The sequence below is a fragment of the Lampris incognitus genome, chromosome 2 (assembly GCF_029633865.1).
Source record: "Lampris incognitus isolate fLamInc1 chromosome 2, fLamInc1.hap2, whole genome shotgun sequence".
In the NCBI taxonomy this organism is placed as follows: domain Eukaryota; kingdom Metazoa; phylum Chordata; class Actinopteri; order Lampriformes; family Lampridae; genus Lampris; species Lampris incognitus.
The window spans coordinates 131,543,680-131,560,470 of NC_079212.1; the positions used below are offsets into that span (position 1 = coordinate 131,543,680).

The window sequence follows — 16,791 nt, forward strand, 5'->3', positions numbered from 1 at the left end:
ATTGATAAGATAACATCTAGAACATTCTAAAAATAGGGAGAAATGTGTCTTAGATAAGGTCGCTCTTTGTCTCTCGTTCTCTGCTTCTCGGCCTCTCATTTGAGCGTCGTGGTGCTAAAAATAGGCAAGAGACGAACTTCTGGTTTCTGTAATAGCATATTTGTTTCACAACCATCATCCTCTTTCTGTAGGGCCACAGCAACAACACACAGTAAAACTGCTCGTGCAAACCACACAAACACACACACACACACACACACACACACACAGATACAGAAACATTGACTTCCTGTTTCTAAAGTTAGTCTGCACCATAACATCCTCTTCGTTCATTTAAGCAAGCACACACTGCTATTTTGGTTAAATGGCTTCACTGGCTCATTTATCAGGTCTGAAAGTTAGATTTCTTGAAGAGGATTTATATTCTGTGGCACTTACTTTTGCTTTGCTTATTGTTGAGATACCTCTCCAGAGGTGCTGGATGTTGTTAGGACTGGAAGTCACACATTAGGTTAAATGCTAGTTACTATTTGCATATACATAAACACTGGGGACATGATTTGAGGTTATGCTTGGTAAGGGCAAAGAGGGAGAGAAAGAGAGAGGAGGTCTGAAAGAGCAGGGCAGTTCAAAATCATCTCCTGGTCTTTATTCCATCCTGTCTGGTCTACGTATGTAGTGGTTTTGTTGTTCTGTCCTACATGAACAACCCACTGAGTCAATTCTTTAAGTGAAAATTCACTTGGGTATTTTATATGACAGTAACTGTAGGTGATTTATGTCTTTATGCATACTCAATAATCCAGGCAGGAAACTCAGAGAAGGTTGAATCAGTTCATCTGGATACAACGTTTATTGACATACGTTTCAGACTGAAGAGGTCACTTAGATGAGTGAGGAAACGTATCTGTCAATAAACATTGTATCCAAATGAACTGATTCCACCTTCTTTGATGTGGTGATCTATGTTCTCAAAAAAAAAAATCTACCAAAATTACCAATTAATTCTTCTAAATTGGGAATCAAAAGCACCTTTTCCGCTGATTGCCTATGGTTAACGAAAGGCCATTTGGTCTCAGTGTTAATCCATCCTCTCCACAGCTGAAAACGAGCATTTTTAACAACGGCACCAACCACACCCATGTTAATAATTGTGATACAATGGCAACCACTCCACCTGCAAACAACCTCCACTACTTCCCCTACTCTGCTATCCTTCCATCTCTGTCTGTCAGTCCTCCTCCCCCCTTTCACCGTCCCCCTTATCCGACCATCTAGAAGAATCCACAGCTGTTGGGGACATTCTGTCCCTCTGCCTCCAAGCAGCTGGAGTATCAATCTGTGTCTTGTGTGTGCAAACATATATGTGCGTGGTGCACGAGTGTGTACACATGTGTGTGTGTGTGTGTGTGTGTGAGTGGAAGAGAGAGACTGTGTGTGTGTCCACCCTATGTACGCCAAGATATTAATAGTGTGCAGTTGTTTCGTTTGAGTGTACACAGCAGGTCTTTGTGTTTGCATAAGGAGAGCCAGTGTTAGCCTACGGTTTGTATGTAAATGTGAGTCGGAGTCTGAGTATTGGTATGAGTGTATTAATAGCGGCCATTTGTGTCTTTACAGGGACACAGTGGCACTTTGTGAAAGTTTCAGTATAAGTCAGCAGGAGGACACTTATTTTTAGTGTCACCTGTTGGTCAACACTTGTGGCATGGAGTGTGTTTAAGCAAGTGAACATGTGTTTAAGGACACTGAGTTTGTGTGTGAATGTACTGTGTGTGTGTGTGTGTGTGTGTGTGTGTGTGTGTGTGTGTGTGTGTGTGTGTGTGTGTGCGCAAGTGTGTTCCCAAACATATTATCAGGACCACTACACTTGTGTTTTTACGAGTGTGTGTGTATGCTTGTCAATTTATTAATAGCATTCCCAATTGCTGACACTTGTTTCACTATGTGTCATGTTGTGTGAGTGCCAACAGCGTCTTCAGCCTCATACTGAATCCTAAACGGGTGTTGACTGTTACAGCGTTAATGATGAGAGGGTTTTTTCCCCCCCTGCAATCGATACATCAAGCACACTGTGCCCCACCACTGACTTCTTTGTGTCACAAGTCTGACTGGTGAAATAACACAGCCAACAACAAAGTGATACTTTCCCAGTGTTGAGTATCAGCAGGATACCACACAGAGAACTTTTGAGATTTCTCCCTCCTCCTTTCGTTCTTCTTTCCACTCATTTCTCAATCATTGTAATAATGGTACTGTACTGCTGTGGCAACTCCATGAGACAGGGGACATTATTGACCTGACAACCAAAAGGTCAAGGGTCAGAGACATCTAAGATCTCTCTGACATCGCTTCCCCCAGGCAGCGCTGGAAAAGGTGAGGGGTCGCTGGCTAACTGTAGAGATGTTTGAGAGAGGGAGTGTCACAAGCTAGCACGCTCTTCACTGTGATAATCGAGCTTGATTTCTCACGGCGGAAACAGACAGGCAATTGTTGAGATGGTTTTATTTTCCCTCTCCTGGGGGGAGGGGAGGGGGCATATTTTTGTGGATGTGAAAGAAGTTCGAAAACTACTATTAAATGAAAATGAGAGTAAAATTTGATCATGCGTGCCATCATGGGGCAGGCATAAGACTTGATAGAAGATTTGACTCTTTTTCATTGCAATTTAGTGAAAACAGTCAGCAAGCAGGACAACAAGCAAGCTAAAATGATGCAATTTCACAGCTATAAAGTGATGTACATTTACCATGCCCTGTCAAATGAGTTGACAGTCCTGTCATGCATGAACACACACACACACACACACACACACACACACACACACACACACACACACACACACACATATACATACACGCCCAACCTTCAATTATGCAAATTCTGATAGATGAGCCTCCATTTTACCTGATAGGAATATCATTTTGCTTCCTTAATGCACTTCAAAAGAAACAATACCTGATCAGCCAACCACAAACCGACCTACCTCAGTGGTCTGCTTACCTCATCTACACCCACGTACATGCTCCGAGACCTTTACTGGCACATATGCGAATGTGCGTGCACACACACACACACACACACACACACACACACACACACACACACACACGACAGTCCTTTGAATCGCTATACGCAACCCAAATAAGTAGTGGGCTGAAAAATGGGTTGACCAAGAGAAGTCCTTTCATTCCCACTTCTTACTACCAGCTGCCCAAGTCTCAGACATAGTACTGTGTTTAGAAGATTACAGGGCTTTGTATAAAGAAGGACTTCTCTGTTTAAAATACACTCTTAAGTCAATAAGAATAAAGTTACAGTCTTTTTTCTGTCAGGTTTGATGAGTTACCTTCTTTGTTAAAGTTTTCTTTCAATCCCCTACCCTCTCAACACACACACACACACACACACACTACCCCTCCAGATACACTTCTGCAATACACACTTCTGCGTACACACTTCTGAGATACACACTGTGTGCGATGATCCCACTGCTGTGTTTGGAGGGAACCAGAGTGTATCAGTAGTCAGCTGAGTTCATCTCAGATCAGGAACAGGAAATGTGATCTGGGGCCCTGGCCTGTCCTGAACACTGTCTCCATTGTCAGTGCACTACTGTGGCTCTCACTGTGAAAACACTAGGGGGCTTTAAAGGTTATCTGGCCTGGGAAGAGGTGGATATTCACATTAACAACTAGCTTGCAGCCCAAAGGTGTACTTCAGAATGGATACCTGGTGGCAGCCACTGCTGAAATGAATTCTCTATCAGTGCTAAACATCATGTCTAAAAACATGAAAAAAATTACAAAACAGACGCCAACTATTTAAACATTTCTTTTTGACTGTACTGTACAAATTAACTGTCCGTCAAAACACATTCATCTGGTCAAAGGGCCGTCACCTTAAACCTGTGACCACACAGAAGGTCTCCTCAAAGGATCCAGGTAGCATTGTTGTTTTCAATAGTCAAACATCCAGCACATGTTGGCTGGAAATACACTAACACTTTAACCTAGATAGCCACCACACGTCTCCCAAAAATGCCAAAGGCTTGTTCACATGCTCACTTTTTCACCAAAGTGTTTTTTTTGTTTACTTTAAAGTCAACATGCAGCATTCACATGGAGGACAGGGACTGAGAGAAGCAAGTTTGCAAAATGTGCCCAATTTGTTTGTTTGTTTGGTTTTTTTTATGCTAAGCAGAGTGCTTTATGAGACTGTACATTTTAGAAGGGTAGACATAATATGGACACTATTTTTTAAAGATGACTTCTTACTACAAAGATGAGACGGGCTTTTTTTCCTTCTTTTTACTAACTGCTGCCTCCATTCACAAACCTTGCAAACCAGTCTTCCCTTTGCCACAGTCAAACTGCAAAATACCCCAAAACAAACCCACCGCCACATGCATAACAATGCATAACGATGTGAATAAAATGTTGTACATCATTAAAAGTTTTTGAATTATTGCATATCATACAATATATCAACACAATCTCACTCCCAACTTGTCACATGTGGACACTTGGTTAGGACCCCTCTTCGTCACTTTGCAACGGTTAAGAGCCCCCCCCCCCCACACACACACACACAATTTCCACAAAAAGCAATTAAAAACAGAAATGAATAAAGTGACACCTTCAGTGCAAAAAACCCACTGAGATCAAACTTGGTGCTCAGATAGCCATCAACCACACTGGAGATACGATGGCTGATTTGAACAAGCGGCATTGCTAGCCGGAGTGACAGCTCTGGTGCAGCTGTAACTGAAACACAACACAGCTACTTGATTTGCTGGTGATGCAAGTTGCTGCCAACTTTTCCTTGTCAACAAAGACGGGAAGCCAGTCACAGTAACCAATAACACCCAAAGATTGTAAAAAAAAAAAAAAAAAAAAGGTCTCCCGACTGTATCATTGAGAGTCATGGGTATGCTGGATCTCATTCAAACCAAAACTACACAAAATGATTTCAGTAAACCATTACTGCCTACTAGGGTTAGTGGTGTGCTAATGAGCGAAATCAGCTGGTAAAGTATTTCCTTGGGATGAAAACTTGCTTACATATATCTCTCAATATATCTCTATATCACTCTGGAGAGCAGTGTTGGATGCAACTGCCCAAAATAGAGGGACCACAAATATTCTAAGTTGCTGATGGTGTGTGCACACAGTAGGCCATCAGGACCTAGTGGCAGATTGTGCTGGGTAGAGAATCATTTTCGAACCAATATACACTGTGGTATCTTTTTTTTGGCTTACTCCTTAACAGATGTAAAGTTGTTTGTCAGGACAGATATACACAGACACACCCAGAGTGAACAGAGTGCATGTTAAAGTCAGCTGAAAATAACATGGCATAATTACCGTCAGAGGTTTGTCTGAGACCAAGTCATAATGGTTCATCTGAAATCACGAGACATCTTAAGTGCTCTGTGTTGTGACAAAACAATATAGGCAGTGCTATAAGCAACAAGAAAATGTATATTCAGCCTATAATAAGGCCTTTGTGATTATTATCACCACCTCCCTTTAAGAAGATATTGTGTTGACATACAGAGCAGGGGTCTCATTTATAACCACTGCGTACGCACAAAACTGAGCCTGAAAGAGGCGTATGCCACTTCCCATGCAAAATTTGTGATCTATAAAAACAAACCTGACGGGAGAATGTGAGCACCTGTACGTAAACGCAGATGGTGAGGTGGTGAATTGAAGCCAGATTGTATAATGATGCCTCTCGCACATTTAAGTTCGATTTTTTTTTTGTGCACACCATTTTCTGCTTTTGTGTGCATGTACACTTTTAGTAAGGATCCTACGCACTGTTTTATAAATGAGACCTCAGGTCAGTACAATCTAAGTCTATTTGAGCAAATTTAATTTGTAAATACACACGCATATATACTTGCATACTGCATATGCCACATATATGTATACGTGCGTGTACACAGGTACACACACAGTCACTCAGTCTACCAAAGCAACAGTGAATTGAGCAGGTTATTTAAGATGCCAAAGGAAAAAAGAGAGAATAAAAGGGGAGAGGGAGAGATCTAAAAGGCAATACAAAGGAGGAGGAGGAGAGGTGGTGTCGATTCCTTTGGCATCGGCCATGTGAAACTAATGTAACTATATCCTCACAACAGTGCTAAGGCTATGACCTCATCCCATCTCGAGAGGGAACCTGGACAGATGAGAACATTACTCCATGCATGGCTGCAGCATGTGTGTGTGTGTGTGTGTGTGTGTGTGTGTGTGTGTGTGTGTGTGTGTGTGTGTGTGTGTGTGTGTGTGTGTGTGTGTGTGTGTGTGTGTGTGTGTGTGTGTGCATATGTTTTTTCATTTTATTCAGAGTGAAGGCTTGGTTGTGTGTGTTGTATATGTGTGTGTGTGTGTGCATGTGTGTGCATGTGTGTGCGGGAGGGGGGTGGGGTCTATCAATTTTACAACTTCTGTCATAACAGAGTGTAATCACACACACACACACACACACACACACACACACACACACACACACACACACACAGCTGGCCACCGAATATTACATCGAACAACCAAACATTCGCCACATAGAGAATGAGCTGTAGCTCTGTCCATGACGTTATGGGCATGACAACACCCAGTGGGGAAAATCTGAACTCACTGCTCACAATGGACCCTTAACACCATAAATGCACTATTATTTGCCCTCGTTATATGAGATATGCTCTGTCAAAATTTGGCTGATCGTCTGCTCATCTTGAGTTGTGTTTGCGCCAAGGATTATTGATATAGGCAAGTAATTGGGTTTGGCTAAACCGGCACACCTGTAACTACTTCTGGTCCGGACCTTGGTCTTGTGTAGCCCAATCCATTCCAAATCACAGAATGTATTTTGGGGAATGTCACACAGATTAAGGGCTATTCACAAATGTCGTAAAACCGACTCCTCTCAACTGTTAGAGCTCGGATACCATCTCATGACGGCATTTAAACTAGACTTTAATGTCGGGGTCCTCACCCACCTGGGAATGCAGAAATAACGATCCTCTCGCCCCGTCGTTACACCGGCTCCTGGGTTAAGACGTCCACCTGAGGGAGAAAGCAGACGACGCGGCAAATTAATAGGCAGGATTCCGCAAATGAGCGACGGACGGAAACACGCATGGCCCCAGTCAACACTTGCACCGCAATTCAACCCTTTTGCACTTGTTTTCGAGGCAGAACGTAACAAACGTGAAATTATGCACGACATTAAAAGGAGCCGGCGTTACGTAGAAAATCACTACCCATATATCCAACAGGCTAGCACATCACACTGTGTTCACCGCTCCGTGGAAAAGGAACGAAAACAAAAACAAAACACAAGCTAGCTAAACCACAGCCTTACCTTCAGAGGAGACGCTGCGCATTTCACAACACACTTGACGCCTTTCATCGATAGACGTTTTGCGGCAGACCAAAAAAAAAAGTGACAAAAAGAGCCCGACCAACACTTTTCGTATCTCTGATCTGAAGTCGGCGGTCCACCTGAGTGGGTACGCCGTCGTTCCCGCGTCGGTTTGACGGGGAAACTAACACTTCAAACCGGGTCCCCCTACCTACAGGTCCCGTGCCCCCACCCCCCCTTCCCCGACGCGCTCGGCTCGCCCGGCGGTGCGGCTACGCGTACGCAGCCTGACAGTTAATCGCCGAAAAACATGTCTGCTCGGTGTAAAACCCCAAACTCTGCCGACGACACGGTGGCCTCCTTCTGTCTCTCCTGTTATCCTCCGTTCTTTCTCCCGTCGTTGGTAGATAGAAAGCACTAATACGAGCGTCGTCTCTCTCTCCTCGCGCTCGCTCTCGCTCTCTCTCCCATCACTCCACCGCCGTGCCGGGGGCTCCACCTGCCGAGCCCGCCCGTTACACGTGCACGAACGTATCGGACCAGTGCCCTGACTTGACCCGGGTTATTTCGTTTTTTTTTTTTAAATTTGTAATCACGGTTATAACGTCCATCGTCGGGGTGGGGGTGGGGGGTCGGTTGGGAGGTTAAATAGCAACAACAACTTAAAAAAAACGTGCACGCAAACCGACGCACACGCCGCCCGGCACACGCACGCACGCACACACACAGACAAGAGGGTCACTCGCGACGATGAGCTAGATTTGGGGGGTTTTTCTTCCCCCCTCCCGGAATTTATTTTTGAGTCAAAACTTCGCCATTAAATTGAGCACTTACAAAGAAAGTCTACAGGCGTCCAAATGGGCCCATAAAGATAAATGATGTAGGTTACTGCACATTAACGAGGCCAGAATGATCGGTCACGTATCTGAGGGGGAAATAACAGTTAGTACATGCTCATGCAAACTGTTTTCAACAAAACTTCTCGTAACGAGAAGAAAAAAGAAAGAGTTATTTCGTTGCTTGTGTTCTTGGCCGGTGTGATTGGGCCACTCCTTAGAAACGGTTTTTGACTTCGGACAAGACATTCTTACAACGCACGCTTAAGAGGTAGAGAGAGGATACTGACAACCAGCTCAGCAAAACTGGCCGGACATCACTGAGATGTCGTGCGTGCTCAAAAAAAATTATTCGCCAACTTCTGATTATGTTAAGGACCATATACGACCTGCTCCGGCATGGTCCTTACAAATAGCATCTCATGAGCATTGGTCAACAACGGTTTGAAAGTCTTGTATAAACATCTGTACTTTTAGTCACCGTTCTTTTTGTTTAAATCACATCTCAGTAGGTAAATGTACTGACTGAAAAAATAGAAAGTCCACACTCAGTATTAACAGTGACTGGAGTAGAGTGTTAACTCTTTCGGTAGCATCCTCGGTCAAGAGTATCAAAGTCATAGGAGACGTGTTATTCCATAAATAAGTTAGTTTTCAATGCCTTTCACTGTCTTTTCCCACTAGTCAGCACTAGTCCTTGTTTGTCAGCTGACACCTTGCCATCTTGTCTCAATCGAGCCCCATCTGCTGATGGAACGGACAATGGCACTGTGTGTGTGTGTGTGTGTGTGTGTGTGTGTGTGTGTGTGTGTGTGTGTGTGTGTGTGTGTGTGTGTGTGTGTGTGTGTACCTGTGTGTGAGAGAAAGAAAGACAGAGAGAGAGAGAGAGAGGGGGGGTTGGGTAAGAAGCTGCATAGGAGACATCTCATATTCTACACAGCAGACACGGTGTCCCTTATATAGTTACCCAACACGACACAGGAGGTACATATATCATATACTGTATAAAATACCCAGCCAATCAGAAACACAAAAGCAGTTCGCTGTGAAAGAGAGGAAAGATATAGAGAGCGCAGTACACACACACACACACACAAATATATATATATATATATATATATATATATATATATACGTATATATATCATCACCATCATCTTGAGAATTCCAAGGTAAGGTTTGAGCTCAGCGGGGCTCGTTTTTCTTCCATTCACAGGAAGCCAATAGGAATGACAGGAATGCAGTCAGGCAATACACTGATGGAGGGAACAGCAGTTTCACAGGGCATATTGCCAAAAAGAATGAAAGAAAAAGAGGCAGAGAGAGAGGAAAAGATAGGGAGGACGAAAGAAAAAAAAACTCAAGAGAGTGACAACATTAATAACAAACACCCTTGATATGGCCACGTGCTGACGGCCACGCGGACACATGCGTCTGAGTGACTAGTTTTGTGCCACATTATTATCATCGGTAACGTCCCATTACTTTATCATTGATCATTTATTGTAGATGACGTGCATGCAAACTGGACAGGTGCAAAGGAAAGGTCACTTTACAATTCAGTGAGAACTAGAAATGACGCACTGTCTGCAAGATAAGGGGTGACAAGATACCCCCCCCCGACACGCAGACAACTCTTTAGGCTTTATCTGCTTATCCTTCCATCAGTCAACTTGTGTATCAAATTAAAAAGGAGGAGCGTTGATGAGAAAACGCAAGACTGTGAAAACCGAATAGAAATTCAACTGCTCTGTGAATTTGCAAGACCCTATAGTACCGCACCGCCACAGATAAGACACCGTAGCGGTGCCTATGCAGCAGCGAGGAGATCTTAACGTGTTTTTGAATCCTCGTGTGACGCAACGCCGCATGAACCGAAACCCTCCCGCACGGTAGGCAAGCGACTGCTTTTTTAGCCTCAAAAACAACAAGAAAAGAAAAGAAGTTTTTTTCACTGCCAGCAGAGGCCCTATATAAGTCAACCCACAGAGAGGAGAGATAGCGTTGACATGCGCCTGGTTTCTCTGGAAACTGACGGAGATGCTGGAAAGTGCAGCTGTTGGACGCCCTCCTACTCGCTCGCGCTCGCGCGCGCGCGTGCGCAAAGGTCACGGCAAGGCGCTCTCTTGGTAAAGCGTACAATCCTTTGAAAAGGTTAGATGCTCGCTTTTAAAATCGCTTCAGAAGACGAACCAAACGATGCATCTCCTTTGCACCCAGAAGTCTCATATTACACCAGGGTTTTTGTTGTTGTTTGTTTTGTTTTGTTTTGTTATTTGGACTTTTATCAAAATGCTAGTAATATTTGTTTATCAGACAATGGAGAACTCCAGCATACAACACAGATGAACGGCCAAATATCTTTTTTGAAGCAGAATACTTGGGATGGATAATTCATATGAACCCATATTCATGTCGTTAGGGGTATATTATTGCTTGAAAATACAAGCAAACTGGGCGAATTTGTTTTTTTGTTTTTTTGAAAGCTTAAGCTAACAGCGACGTCTCCGCGCCGTTTTCCACACTGCGCCCACTTTGTGGGTTGCATGACAAATTGAGACAGGAAAGAGGAGGGCAAGAGGAGAACTCGAGAAAATTGTTTTTCAGTCACTTTCCAACAGAAAACGATATTAATATGGATTGCTAATTGTTTCCATCTTTGCGCAACAACTGAGACATTCTTAAACACACCATCGCCTTCTTTCATATTTTTCCGGCATGTCTCTGCTGTGAGACGTGGTGCAATTAAACACAAGCCACCGTTCGATGACTTCTGGTTAAGCCATGTAATGAGTACTGTCTTCCACAGGGTGGCGGTAGTCCAATGAGCCACTGTTGCCTTCAAAGTCAAAAGAGTGGCAGTAAACCTACTGCAGGTATCAATCACCAACCTCTGCCTCCCTCTTCAACAAATTTCTTACTTTGCTAACAGGGTATGATATGGCCGCACTTTACATTATTTTCAGCATCCTCTTGAAAGGTGATGAAACTACTTTTAGCCAGCTATAAACACTGTTGATAGAGCGCAACCTTTGAAACTTGTCCTTGCAAAAAGAAAAAAAAATGTGATGGAAATAATTGGAGTTCAGAGCAATTTGGTTGTCAAAATATGTGGGCTGAATATTCAGAGAAAAACTGTGAGTTAATCAAACATAACGCTGCTTTTGATGGATAGGTTAAGTCCTCTTCAACAATGATATTTTCCCACCGGATATTGGATATAAGATACAACCTATAGCTGATGGGAATCACTGGACATGGCATACGTTCAGTAGGAAGTAATGGAAATCATTCTGCATCTTGGACACACATCGAAGTTGATTTAGACGCTTCTGGGATGGAGTGCCACCGAGAGGCCCTGAGAGAGGGAGAGTTATGGTCCCGTGGGCTATTTCAATTAGACGGCGGCCGCTTAACCTCATGAACTGTGACCTTTTCAAACTAAACAAACTTAAGAGTCTGATGATTCATCACAATGACTGAAATACAGACCATCAAGTCATTAAAGTGGTCTGACTGCCCAGAGTAATGTTCCACTTCCAACAGGGCATATTTGTTTCCCTCCCTCGACTTAAATTAAATTTCGATCCAATTTAATTTGATTAGAACTAATGAAGCAAGCCCATTTTGGCTATACATCTGTAAAAATAAAACACAATGCACTACTTATCCTAGTGCAATCCCACCATTGATCGCTTTAAGGCCCATCGTAGAATCCTATTCGTTATTATTCTATTCTGATTATTATCAAATGCTAATTATTTTTCCGAGCGGGTTTGTTTTTGGATGTGGGGAGATAAGGCAAGTACAGAGACAGGTTTCCCCTCCAGACTAATTCTGATAAACCTCACGTGCCGTCTGTATAAATGGATCATTGTAGTCTTGGTCCCGTCAACAGGAAAGTTTAAAGTTTAAATAAGTTAACACCTGTCCGAGGCTCTTTCTTTCAATGCATTCAGCGCTGCTCTCCTGAGTTCAAACCAGTTTGGGACTCACAAAACTGTAATTTGTGTCTGCACAATAGGCCATGAACGTCATCATAGTGCACCATTACTGTCGAAGGGAACATAAAAGTGCAAAAGTAAAAGTCTGATTTACAGCTCAGCCGCCACACAGGCAGTCCCCTAAAACTGTGAACGGCCCCGGGAGGGTAAAAATAGAGGCAAAATTTAGTGTTCTGGGCGAGAGAGCGAGTAATGGCCGAGACCGGCATGTCATCTTATACAGCTAAATTGATGTATGATGCTCAGGATAGATTAAGCAATAGGGAGGGAGGGGAAGGCTTCCGAGGTCACTCGCCTTAGTTTTTATCTGCTCTTTCACTTTGAGCTGGTGATGCTCTGTCACTGACAAATACATGTCCAGCCTTTGAAAATCTCAGGTGAGCGAGTGCGAGACACTTGAGAAATCAAGGGGTCCGACATTTAAAAAAAAAAAATCTTTGTTTGTGTTTTCCTCTTTCTTGAAGCTGGTGCTCTGTAGTGCGGAAGGCACAGCCCATGTTGTGACAGCGGCTCAATTCGCCCTCATTGTGTCAACCAACTCTCTTTCCAGCCTCACTCAACAACCTCGGAGGGAGAAGTGACACAGGGTCACCAAAACATATCACAGTGTTAGGAAAATCCCCCACCCGTCCCCCTCTACTCCCTTTTCTTTGTGTATGCATGAGCGTCCCTCGGCACCGACGGCGAGGGTCTGTTATTTTTTGACTCATTCTCTGCACACTGATACTTCTTCACAGACAGACAAACTCTATGGCGTGGGTGGGTCTGTTTTCAATTTTCTTCCCCTCCCCGTCTCGAGAACTGACACCTCCGAAGTACAAATAAATCAGAGAGAGGGGGGGAAGAAATGAGGCAAAATTAATCATTTTTCCTTTTTACTCATCACAACACACCCACAAACGTGCCTGTGTCTTTAATTTATCGGCGCTGTCTCGAGATATAGCTTCGCAGATAAAGGCAGCGATGAAAAACAGGGATCCCGCAGCTGAAGTCAACCGAAGTGTAAATCATTTGCCGCAGATAACAGGTCACATTTAGGGCTTGAATGAATCAAAACTCCCACTAATTATGGGACCCCGATGCTAAAAACTGGATGTCCACATCTGCCAGAGACAGACAGTATCCTGGCCACACAGAAAACATTCAGCATCTCAAGAGTAAGTGAGAAACGTCCACAGACTTTCCTGAGGTACACAATCACTGTGTCCATTCCAGACTGAGAGACATAGGATGCAAATTTGCTATTGCCTACCGGTTACGGGGTGTGGAGTATGAGGTTCCTGCGTGATCCCACAACAATCAGGTCAGTAAAGGTGGCGGTGGTGGGACAGGCTGACAGAAGAAAAGGTCCAGCTTCTACAGGGCAGTAGTGCCGTCGCGTTAAGAGCTGGAGCGAGCGCTGACGGACGGAGAGTCAACTACTTGACACAAGGGGCTCCCTCTGACTTTTCAGTGTCTTGCTCATCCTCTCATGTGAGCTGCACTCTCTCTCTCTTTTTCTTTCTGCTTATGATTTCCTCTCTCCCTCTCTCCCTCTCTCTCTCTCTCTCTCTCTCTCTCTCTCTCTCTCTCTCTCTCTCTCTCTCTCTCTCTCTCTCAGGACACAGTTGTTCTGCCCTATCAGTCCCCTGTAACTTAGTCGGTGTTGCTTGCCCCTGCACCAGAAGCTGCAAGAAAAGGAAGAGGAGAGAGTTGGGGGGAGCAAGTGAGAGAGAGCGAGAGAGAGAGAGAGAGAGAGAGAGAGAGAGAGAGAGAGAGAGAGAGAGAGAGAGAGAGAGAGAGAGAGAGAGAGAGAGAGAGAGAGAGAGGGAGATTGGACAGACAATGGCAGGAAATGTTGCATCAGGACGTACACAGTGCCCAGCACCAAAACAAGACTTAAACATAAAGATAACATCCGTGTTAAAAGATATATTTCAAAACAAACTATTTGCCTACTCACCAAAACGGTACAACAAATACATTTGGCGGAACTGAAAAAGTGAGTATTGTTAGGACATGTGTTGGTTTTTTGTCCTTAGATTTGTCATAGTGCTATGCGTACACGCATGCACAGAAATTCCTATGACTGGCATGGAAATTAACGAGGCAGAAAATGTATTTTGACTGTGCGACATGAACACACTTCAGTAAAGCCAATGTAGCAAAGCGGTACATTTACAGCTGGAGGCTGTAGCACGCACACACAAAACATGCAAATGCTTTACCCACACGCACCTACACCTACTCAGACACACACACACACACACACACACACACACACACACACACACACACACACACACCAGTACCCCTCTGTCTTTGCAAGATAAATGTCTGTCCTCAGATATCCTCACTGTGAAGTAATGCAAGCGGAATGTAAATGAGGCGCTGTAGACGTACATGTGACACTTTTTTTTCGCTGGTTGTACACAGGCATCAGTTGGGCCGTGTTGCTTATCAACAACAAAGAGCAGTATTATTAGGCACACTGCTTTTTTGAACTCTGTGACCTACTCAAGCACTTACTTGTGTGTAAAATACAAATGGTAGATTCAGTGTAATTGCTAACATGAGGAGACATATTTCACCTAGGTAATTAAATTTCAGCCTGAGTGAAATTAACGAGAGGGAAAATAACCAGGATGTTGGCGATTCTGGGGAAAAAAACAGGATTTTTTTTTTGTACTTTATGGAGGGACAGAATCAGGAAAACTTACAGGGAACAATTTGTCAGACTAGGAGCTGAGTTTTACTTAGAAAATATGAAGAAATGAAATGAAGAAGTGGGTTATGTATTCATTGTTACTGACAGAGTCATTTGTAATAGGTCTTTGACTTAGCCGGGTCTCAGGGACCCAGATGAAGACTGCATCGAAGACTGTCTTCTCCGCTCATCCCATGTCAATTACGCCTGTCCAGTTTGACAACCAGATGTGCAGAAATCTGCACCCCGGAATCCCTCGAAATGTCAACATCAGATGTCAGGACTTCATTTCACTCTCCTCTTATTAAATCAACATTATTTTCAACTCACCGATCACAAGACTTTCAGCAGACACAACAATGCCACCAGGCACACATAAAAAGTCTGCAGCACACAGCGGGTTTCCAGTCTGCTAAGAGTATTACTAAAACACTGATGCACACATTAGATATGTGGTCTCAAATTGACCCGTTTTATTTTTGTTGGTTTGTGTATGTTTTTTTTAGTGAGATCATGACCTGAAACTTCCTCAGGCCTCAGCACTGAAGAACCAAATGGTCCTATTTTAGGAAGGAGAAGGGCAGGAATAAGGGTTGACAACCCAACTGACCTCTACTCCTGTGTGGCCTGGCTCCTTGCACTGTGACACCAGCCACTACAGATTAGAGATCAGGTCCGAATGTAACTCCATCCATTAGGAAAACAGAGACCAAAGACTACCCATGTTTGCAGGATGTGACCCTTTGTCCTGGCAGGAAGTGAGAAGGATTCCCCGTTCAGGCTTCCCTTTGTCTCAGTTTCACAACAAACAAACATATTCATACCATATGAAGGCCAAATACTGATTTGGAAATGATGGTGAAGTGCACATGTTGTATAAGTCTATGTCACACACACAAAAAAAAAGCATCAGTAAGATGGCTGTAAAGAGATTTTCTGGAGAGAGATTACTTAAGATGTATATTCTTCCCCATAGACAAGATGACTTGAAAGGAGCTAAGGCTTTCATCATGTTCAGTCACTTTAACATGATGTAAATTACACAGACACAATTTCCAATGCAATGCCAAAACAGTGTGACAGCGCGAGTGTATTAACTTTAATAGAATAAGAAAGCTTGTCGGTTAGAGCATTTTCAAAGCCAGTAGAATCTAAATCCACACCATGTACTGTCAAGCCCAAGAAGTCTCATGAGGTTAGGTGTCACAAATGGGGAACCGTTCACTTGGGGAAGAGAGGAAAAATATGGCAAAAAAGATGTAAGTGATATTAGGAAGCAGGCTGAGGAGTCCTTGAGAAATGTAATGGGATCAATATCATCTGTAAACATAAGGTACACATTAGGGGTGCCGCAATATACCGGCATTGACAATAACCGTGATATTTAAAAAGTGAAATATTGACATTATATTAATAATGCACATATGGTAATACCTGAGGAGGCATGGAGATGTTTAGGAGAGATGGCAGTGGAGTTTTTAATTAGAATGTTTAACACAATCTTTGAAAGTGAGAAGATGCCTGAGGAGTGGCAAAAAAGCACACTGGTACCAATTTTCAAGAATAAGGGAGATGTGCAGAACTGTACTACAGAGGTATAAAGTTGATCAGCCATTGCATGAAGATGTGGGAAAGAGTAATAGAAGCTAGCTTAGGAGGAGAGGTGATGATCAGCGAGCAGCATTATGGTTTCATGCCATGAAAGAGCACCACAGATGTGATGTTTGCCTTGAGAATGTTGACTGAGAAGTATAGAGAAGGCCAGAAGGAGTTACATTGTGTCTCTGTAGATTTCGAGAAAGCATATGACAGGGTGCCGAGAGACGAGGTGTAGTATTGTACGAGGAAGTCGGGAGTTGCAGAGAAGTATGTAGGAGTATTGCAGGATATGTAT

General features: G+C 43.5%; 1 protein-coding gene across 3 annotated transcripts in view; it reads right to left on the reverse strand.

Annotated features, from left to right (window-relative positions):
• The window catches only part of LOC130107219 (histone deacetylase 7-like), a 46,464-nt gene extending 32,770 nt beyond the window's left edge, over positions 1-13,694 (reverse strand). For 2 of the 3 annotated variants that reach the window (XM_056273703.1, XM_056273701.1), the window contains exons 1-2: positions 13,464-13,694; positions 7,007-7,073 (exon numbers count right to left, since the gene is read on the reverse strand). The gene's annotated coding sequence lies outside the window, so the exon portion shown is untranslated. Of the gene's footprint in view, positions 1-7,006; positions 7,074-7,371; positions 7,422-13,463 lie in introns of those variants that run through there. The other variant, XM_056273702.1, reaches the window with a different exon arrangement.
• Between the last annotated feature and the right edge of the window lie 3,097 nt (positions 13,695-16,791).